This window comes from Oncorhynchus keta, chromosome 1 (assembly GCF_023373465.1).
Source record: "Oncorhynchus keta strain PuntledgeMale-10-30-2019 chromosome 1, Oket_V2, whole genome shotgun sequence".
Taxonomy (NCBI): domain Eukaryota; kingdom Metazoa; phylum Chordata; class Actinopteri; order Salmoniformes; family Salmonidae; genus Oncorhynchus; species Oncorhynchus keta.
Window position 1 is genome coordinate 20,275,902 of NC_068421.1, and position 8,420 is coordinate 20,284,321.

The 8,420-nt window shown below is 45.1% G+C and overlaps 1 long non-coding RNA gene across 10 annotated transcripts; it reads right to left on the reverse strand.

The window, feature by feature from the left end:
* Positions 1-731: 731 nt before the first annotated feature.
* On the reverse strand, positions 732-7,026 carry LOC118392955 (uncharacterized). Of its 10 annotated transcripts, none has more exons than XR_004827495.1 (17): positions 6,632-7,026; positions 6,189-6,308; positions 6,006-6,099; positions 5,636-5,738; positions 5,458-5,550; positions 4,987-5,097; positions 4,583-4,726; positions 4,168-4,418; positions 3,950-4,050; positions 3,081-3,771; positions 2,755-2,949; positions 2,303-2,440; positions 2,112-2,184; positions 1,640-1,973; positions 1,397-1,484; positions 1,198-1,276; positions 732-1,052 (listed from the first exon to the last, which is right to left on the reverse strand). It is a non-coding gene; the product is annotated as an uncharacterized LOC118392955 (long non-coding RNA). The 10 variants fall into 10 exon arrangements; XR_004827479.1 differs by having other exon boundaries at positions 3,081-3,418; positions 3,526-3,771; positions 4,987-5,550; XR_004827488.1 differs by having other exon boundaries at positions 3,081-3,446; positions 3,526-3,771; positions 4,987-5,550.
* Between the last annotated feature and the right edge of the window lie 1,394 nt (positions 7,027-8,420).

The window sequence follows — 8,420 nt, forward strand, 5'->3', positions numbered from 1 at the left end:
ATTAAGTGGTAACCTACACATGGTTTTAGAAACACTGTATACTCCAATCTATTGTTAAATAAGGGATAATCAACGAGGCGTTGGAAAATAATGAATGACGTGGAAGGTACAGTATGTTCCACGACGTGCCAGCGGAGTGACCTTCCACAGAGTTGCATTATTTTCCAGAGAACGCAGAGTCCGAGTTGATTATCCTTTTTATACCATGGCTATAATTGACCACATTTGCCGCTAGAAATAGCTAGCAAGTTTACTATATAGAACAGTAGTTGCCATGGCAACCAAACATACTTCTTAGTTGTTTAGTACTGGCTTACCATTATGAAAAACGAATTCAACAATGCCAATAATGGTTTTCAATTAGACTTTTGCTTTCAAAGCAGCTCAAACATAGAATATGTAAGAATTAACTATATCCATTGAATTCTACCGTGGAAATATACTGTGTGTTAGTTATAGGGAAATCACGCACGCTCAAGAATGCCCTTCGATGCAATAAGACATTCATCAAACCACCGTATAATGAGCTGGGGCGTATTCATTATGGAAGCAAACAGCGAAAGGAGTTTCTATTGGACAAATTCAGGTAGGTCTCCTCCCGTTTGATAAGTTTTGTAACAGAATCAACGTAATGAATATGCCCAGTGTATCACCTTTTAAAATGGTGGAAGTTTTCCAATCTTTTCAGTTCAAGTGGCCTCCCATAATTCAACTTATAAGGATAGGCAAAATCAGCAAAAAGCAACTTTATTGGCTATAAAAACCTAAAACAAAAATATTTTTACAGGCAACATAACATTCTCATAATGCAATGTGTGTACCTACAGTATTCAAGGTGCAATAGTGCACTGGCTGCTTTTGTTGTGTGAACACAGTAGTAAATTGTGATGAATACACTGAATGTAGATTATATACACACTTTTAAAATATATTTTACATTACTGATTAAACTGTACAAATACACATGGAAGTACAAAATAAGTGCAAACAGAACACACAACAGATAAAACTGATATTCAGTACCATTGCGGAAACTGCTTGGCCCGTAGCTTCTGTGACGAGAGAAAACAGAATTCATATCAGTTCAAACTGACTAATGTTGATGTATATCAATCCACTTCAACTTTCAATTAATTCAATATACAGTAATGCCAGATACAATATCATGTTTAAAAATTGGGGTATTTTAAATGTTACCTGGCGAAACTCTTTGGCATATGCCTCCTGTCTGCTCCTGACCTCCTGAAGCTTCACCTCATCTAGTCAGCTGTACAACCTGCAGAGACCATGAGAAACGGGTGGCACTGAAAAAGCATCCAAGGTACCAGAGTCAGATATCAAGTTTACGTGATGTGTGGTTGGGTCTTGTTCCAGCAGAATAGAAAGAACGTATCACCTCTCTGTTCTCTGGCGCATGTCAGCCACATCCTGTTTCCTCATCTCAGGAGTGCTGATCCTCACCTCCCCAACCTTCTTCAGCTTGGCTTCACTCACCGAGGACAAAGAGAGGACTCTGTTCAGTAACAGTACAACCCCTAAGACCAAGTGTTTGACCCATCACTAACCCCCCTATTCCTTCCCCAAGAGTTGCCACGTGTTGGTTGGTTGTTAACACAATATTAGACGTATCCATTGTTACCTAGCAAGGGAGGCTGCAAGGGAGTTTGGAGCTTTGGCTAATGCTTTATCTGCTTGGCATCCACTCCTGCATGGGTTGACTCTGCACTCCTCCCCTCTCTCCTGGGTTTAGTAGTGGATGACTGAACAGTGGTTGGGTCAGACTAGGCCCTGGTGGTTGTGTTGGCCCTGGTCTGTGGTTTCAGACTGGGCCCTGGTGTTTGCTTTGGCTTCAGCCATCTTGGCCTGAATCTCCTCCACCCTGCAGGCAGACCTCTGGATCAGGGCTCTGCGTTTCTGCTGGAAGGCCTCCTCTAGATTCATGCTGGGACACGACTGGAACTCCAGCAGCATCACTTGCCATGGAAAAAGAAAAAAAGTATAAACAAGGATTCACATATGTACTTAAAGCACTTCAGAACCTTGTACAGACCAAGAAAGGACTCAGAAGGAAAGAGAGAAGAGTCAGAAGTGTCAGGTCTTCTGGTTCTCACCTGCATGAGAGGGGGTTGTCTCTTCCTCCTGTAGGCTGGCATCCTCCTCTGGCAACACTGTCCACTCGGATTCCTAGAAAACATCACACCAAGGTCAGAGACCACCCAACAAAATGCATGCAGCGGAGGAGTTTACAGCCGAGATTCAGTTGCTCCGTCTTCACAGACTCCTCTGGTCATTGGGCAATTACCTTCTCCACAATGCCTTCTTGGTCTGATACCTCATCCATCTCTCCTTCCTCAGCAAGTCCATGGTCCTTTAATGTAGTGTCTGTCAGGCTCACCAGGGTCAGCATGGAATCGTCCATTATCCCCTTCACACTGCCCACCTGAGAAGAGGAGAAAGAAATCAAATCACAAAGATCAACTAATAGCATCACAGAAGATGCTATTAGTGTGTGACTTCATCCAGGAGGGGGTGAAAGGAGTCAGAGGCTGGATCCACAGAGACAGAACATAGTAAAATATGATTAACAGTGAACCTAGTAACTCATCCATACCATCACAACAAATGAAGGAAAGGTGAATACTAGTTAGGTGGGTCAACGTCAAAGATGTAGGAAATGAAGGAGGTTAAAAAAAAATTAAAAATTAAAATAGGAAATCCTGATTCATCATTAGAAAACATCTCGAATAGACTTACCCCCAGTCCTGTCTACTTCCTGGAAACTGGTGGCAGAGCACTGCAGGCACTGGTAGTGTGGCAGAGGTTCTAGTCCAGGGGGAAAGGAGCTGCTCTGTGAATGGGCTTCAGGGGCTCCCTCTTGGTGAGATGACACTCCTGTCTGGCCTGAGCCTCTCAGATGCACCCAGCCTAGGGAGTTAGACCCATCAGCTCCTAATGTAGGGGGGGGTTCAGTACAGCATTAGCAAGAAATGTGCTCTTGCACACTGAAATAAGACATGCAATAACACAAACCAACACACCCTAAGCAGACTAATATTCCATCCATATTCACTGACTGTTACCTGAGCTCCCACTCCATTGGGCAGCAGACTCATCCAGCTCTCCAACCAGAGGCCCCATCATCTGGCTCTCATCCTGGCCTTTATCCAGCCACTGGGATGACTGGTCCAGTCGAATCTGACCAATCAGCTGGCTCAGAGGTTGACTGATTGGAGAGTCCGCCAATCATTCTGCTCAAAGTCGAATCCCACCCTTGGTCCAGTGAGGTTGATTGACCCGAGAGCTGGCCAATAATTTGGCTAAAAGTCCCACCCATGGCCCGGTGAGGATGACTTATCCAAGGGCTGGCCAATCATTGGGCTGATAGTAGAGTCCTGCCTTGGTTGACAGTGTCCCATTCCTGAATATATATAGAGTCAATGTCGATACTAAAACATCAAAATTTGAGTATTTACTCTGATCCCATATTGCCATTGAATAGAGTGTGAGGGTTGTGAATGAACCCACTTGGTCGTGCCTCGGAGCTCCTGACTCTGTGTCCAAGGGGAGAGTGTGTGGGTCGGACCCCCACACAGGTGACCTGTCTGGTCCCTCATTCTCCTGCAGTTGCTTTGACCAGGGCTTCTGCTGTTGCTGGGACACAGAAAAGCTGGGCTCCTCAAACACTGACCCCTCTATCACTGCAGAGGGACGTGGGTGGGAGGAAGGGGAATTGTAAGAGGCTGCTGTTTGGAAATTCCCTAAAATAGGATACTGGAATCAAAAAGAAAGATTCAGAGGCACCCACAGGTCAAACTATGATCGTTCAGCTTTAGAGACACGTTCCCAGAGAGGTAAATACATTCAATTGTTTTATTATACATCCCCCTCAAGACAGAAATATTACAGACGTTATAGACATGCATGAATACATAGATACAAAAACACACACCCTTCTCTTCCCCTCTGTTTCAAATGTGTGGATTTTGATGGCTTGTTTATCAGGATGGAGCAGGGTACCAGCTATGATGTACTCCTCTGTTGTCTCTATAGCTGAACAGATAATACATGAAGTGGATAATCAAACAAACACTGGGACACTAATTCTCTCAATCAATACTTCTCTTGACTCTTTCAACTTTTGGTAGCAAATACTAAGGGCTCACAAACCTTGGGCTGGCTGAGAGGGGTCACGGAGTCTGGGACTAGTGGTCAACGGTCGGCCCCGCTTTTCGCTGGCCAGAAAACCTGACTAGTCGTACCATCTGAGGTCAAGTAGAACTCCGCTGTCTGAATAGTTTGGCAGTCAGACGTGGGGTCAACCAGCCTCCGGTAGCCCCACTGGTCTCTCTGTGACCTGACGCGGGTCAGTAGTTTCCTCAAGGCCTTTATGGGAGCACCACCTAGAGGCCTGGATGGTTCTACCATTAAAGGCAAAATAATTGTTAACTTTGTGCACATGATCCAACTCCATTTATTACAGTTTGCATAACCTTTTTTGACAACACTATAGCCATCCTCTGATAGTAATTCAGTCATTAATCAAAGACAGAGTCAAACATCAGAATGTCATCCATCACTTCACCTTCATCCAGTTGTTCCTCTGCCCCAGCCGAGGGTGTAAGGTCAGGAGTGGCCTCCTCCAGGTCTAGGTCTACATCCTGGCTGCCAGTGGACACAGCTGGGAGAGGCTCTGGGACCAGCTGCAGTACCAGGTCACATTTCACTCCTGCAGGCAAGAGAGCAGTACAGGCTTAATTAGACGAATAGACAAACTCCATGCCAACGTAATAATGGTAATTAGGTGTCATAACGATGTGTCCACACTACTGTCTAGGATAGGGTAAATCTCTTCATTTCAATTAAGGTAAATCTCTCCATTTCAATCAAGTAAAACAACTTATCTATGCACCAGGGCAATACCAACAAATTATGTACTCATGGCCAGAGTAGAGCACTGAAAAATCCATCTCGATTTGGACCCCCCACCTCACTCCTCTCTCCAGTGTACATGTCCTCAAAGGTGAACTCCATGTCCCTCTGCCAGTCCTCCCTCATCTCCTGTCTCTTGGAGAGCAGCTGGAAGATCTGGGCAGGCATCTGAGTCATCAAATGCATTCACCTCAACAGGTCTGTCTGATGCATGCGCTCCAGCTCCACCAGGAGAATGTATGCACACATGACTGTAAGTCGCTTTGGATAAAAGCGTCTGCTAAATGGCATATATTATTATTATATATTAGGAGGCGCTCTCGGTCCTGACACAGCAGAAAAACATAAGTATTGCTGTTGTCTTGGTCTTGACGCATACAATATGCATTGAAAGGATTTCAGGCATTCCTTTAACAGCTCAGGACAGATTTAGCCTCGTAATGCAGAAAGTTGTACATTAACTTTTCTGCCATGTTATCACTTGAATAGTCTTCAACAAGTTGAGCGTGATTGTGTAGAAGTATGTACCTGTGTGAGCCGTTCCCTCCTCAGCACGTGGTTGCCCCTAAGCACCTCCTGTCCTAGCTCCTGCAGGCACCACACCTCCTCCCATGCCTTTGGCTGAGGGAACAAAACACATCGGTTACATTAGAAATATCACACTGGGCCATTGCATATTTTTTTTAGCTTTAAAAGAGTAGATTACCTGTGCTGTGTCAACTTCCCTGTCCACTGTAGTCTCTGGCATGTGATAAGAAGGCATCCACGTCCAATTTCTTCACTCCAAGTAGCTTCCTTGACTCAATATTCTGTTAATAGTCAAATGAAATGCACAAAAATGTTAGAATATATTTTCTGGTATTGTTTTGATAAGCTCCATTCAGACTGTTAGCTCGTACTACAATGGAATAGTTTTAAATGTGTGCTTTCAGAATGTTGTGTGGGTTCTGTATTCCATTGTTTCATGCAGCATCTGATTATGAACTTCCCATCCCAAACCTACAGGTTCATAATACAACTTTTGAAAGTTAGGACCACAGGTCACAATGTGCCTGAATCCTAAACATGTATTGTACCTCAATTGGGTTGGGTGGAAGGGGTGGGAGGTTGGCCACTTTTGCTGCCCTCTCCTTCTCCACTTGTATGGCCTTCTTCCTAGCCTCAATAAGACTTTGGAGAGAAGAAAAAACTAATTAATATAAAACAAAGTAAAAATGCCATGTTTGTTTGGCCAAATAAAATCCAGTGGATAGGCTCACCGATTTTGTTCCTCCCTTTTCTGTCTCTGAGATTTGAGCGCTTTGATGGCGAGTCGATAGCGTTCATCTGCCCGAACGTTATTCTCCTCATTTTTCTGTGCAATTGCCACAGTCAGGCTTCTGGGGAAACATGAAGTGTGCCTTGATCAACCCGTTGTATAGTGAAGTAAAGACAGTTATTTTGTGATCTGGGGCAAGACCCATGACCCTAAACATTCCAACAAAATCCAGTAACATTACACTGGCAGTCTGCAATGGATCACACATAGCTAAGACATGGGTTGAGAAGTTTTACATTTTTCTTTGGCACTTATGTCCCTCTCCCAAAAGTCGGAGATTGTCCTGATAAAACTTTTGCAGGGTCTCCCGTTTCTCCCTCTACTGTCGCTCCCACTCCTCCTTCAACTCCTGTGCCAGGTTCTGCAGCTCGCGCTACGGTATACCTGTTCTATTCGCAGCTTCCTTCTCCTTTCGTGTTCCTCTCGAATGATTGGCGCTTCTTCATTTGGACTTAACCGTAATCGAGACACTTTTCTCTTCATCCTTAGAAAATCCAGGGATGTTGACATGCGAAATGATGAGTTCGCTGGTCAGCACTGGCTGAAAAACACACATGAAAATAAAGGCCATCCAGTTGTTGTGCTTAGCTAGCTAGCACCAGAAACTTTATAGCAGAACAAATATACCCGTTTTCGCATTCTACATTGTTTTTCTTTATGATGCGTTAGCTAAACAAATAAATAAAATGAATTAGCTAAAGTTCAACTGCGTTGCAAAATCATCTTCGAAAGTGTTGTTTATTAGCCAACGCGTAAAAGCGTTAGGTCATCGTCAAACGTCACTTCCTGTATTTTAAACTGCCCGCTAAATCATGTGATTGGATTTTTTTATTTTAACCTTTTTGGTCATGAGTTCCACCATGACCAAAAACTGGGCGAATATGGCTGCGTTTAGACAGGCAGCCCAATTCTGAAATGTTTCCATTAATTTGGTGTTTTTCAGAGCTGGTCTTTTTATTCGAAAGACCAATTAGTGAAATAAATCAGAATTGGCTGCCTGTCTAAACACAGCCTAAGAAATGCTTGCAACATGTCATGTATCTGTTGCTGCATTGCTGATGAAAGAACCAGTGCAGTCAACTTGATTTTCTTGTTTTATATATGTTATGATAACGCCCTTTTAGTACAAGTCTTTGGAAAGAAATGTCAGCCTGTTTTGATGTGATGGAGTTTTGGCCTGCCTGGTGAAATCACAGGTGGTAACTATTTAATAAGAGAGAGAGTTCCAACCCAATCTGCCAATAACAGCTAGTTTTCAGTTTTCCCCTCTCCAATTCCAGACAGTCCTAGCTAAATTCTTGCTTGAGATATTGCTCTTCCGTGTGGATGACGGATCACCACCTCAAGCTGAACCTCAGCAAGACGGAGCTCCTCTTCCTCCCGGGGAAGGACTGCCCGTTCCATGATCTCGCCATCACGGTTGACAACTCCATTGTGTCCTCCTCCCAGAGCGCTAAGAACCTTGGCGTGATCCTGGACAACACCCTGACGTTCTCAACTAACATCAAGGCGGTGTCCCGTTCCTGTAGGTTCATGCTCTACAACATCCGCAGAGTACGACCCTGCCTCACACAGGAAGCGGCGCAGGTCCTAATCCAGGCACTTGTCATCTCCCGTCTTGATTACTGCAACTCGCTGTTGGCTGGGCTCCCTGCCTGTGCCATTAAACCCCTACAACTCATCCAGAACGCCGCAGCCCGTCTGGTGTTCAACCTTCCCAAGTTCTCTCACGTCACCCCGCTCCTCCGCTCTCTCCACTGGCTTCCAGTTGAAGCTCGCATCCGCTACAAGACCATGGTGCTCGCCACGGAGCTGTGAGGGGAACGGCACCTCAGTACCTCCAGGCTCTGATCAGGCCCTACACCCAAACAAGGGCACTGCGTTCATCCACCTCTGGCCTGCTCGCCTCCCTACCACTGAGGAAGTACAGTTCCCGCTCAGCCCAGTCAAAACTGTTCGCTGCTCTGGCCCCCCAATGGTGGAACAAACTCCCTCACGACGCCAGGACAGCGGAGTCAATCACCACCTTCCGGAGACACCTGAAACCCCACCTCTTCAAGGAATACCTAGGATAGGGAGATTGGCAGGAAGGTTTACAAGGGTATGTTAGACATACTGAAGTGCACCGTTTCTAGTCTGGAACACTCGTACACCAATGCCGGGCTTGGAGGCA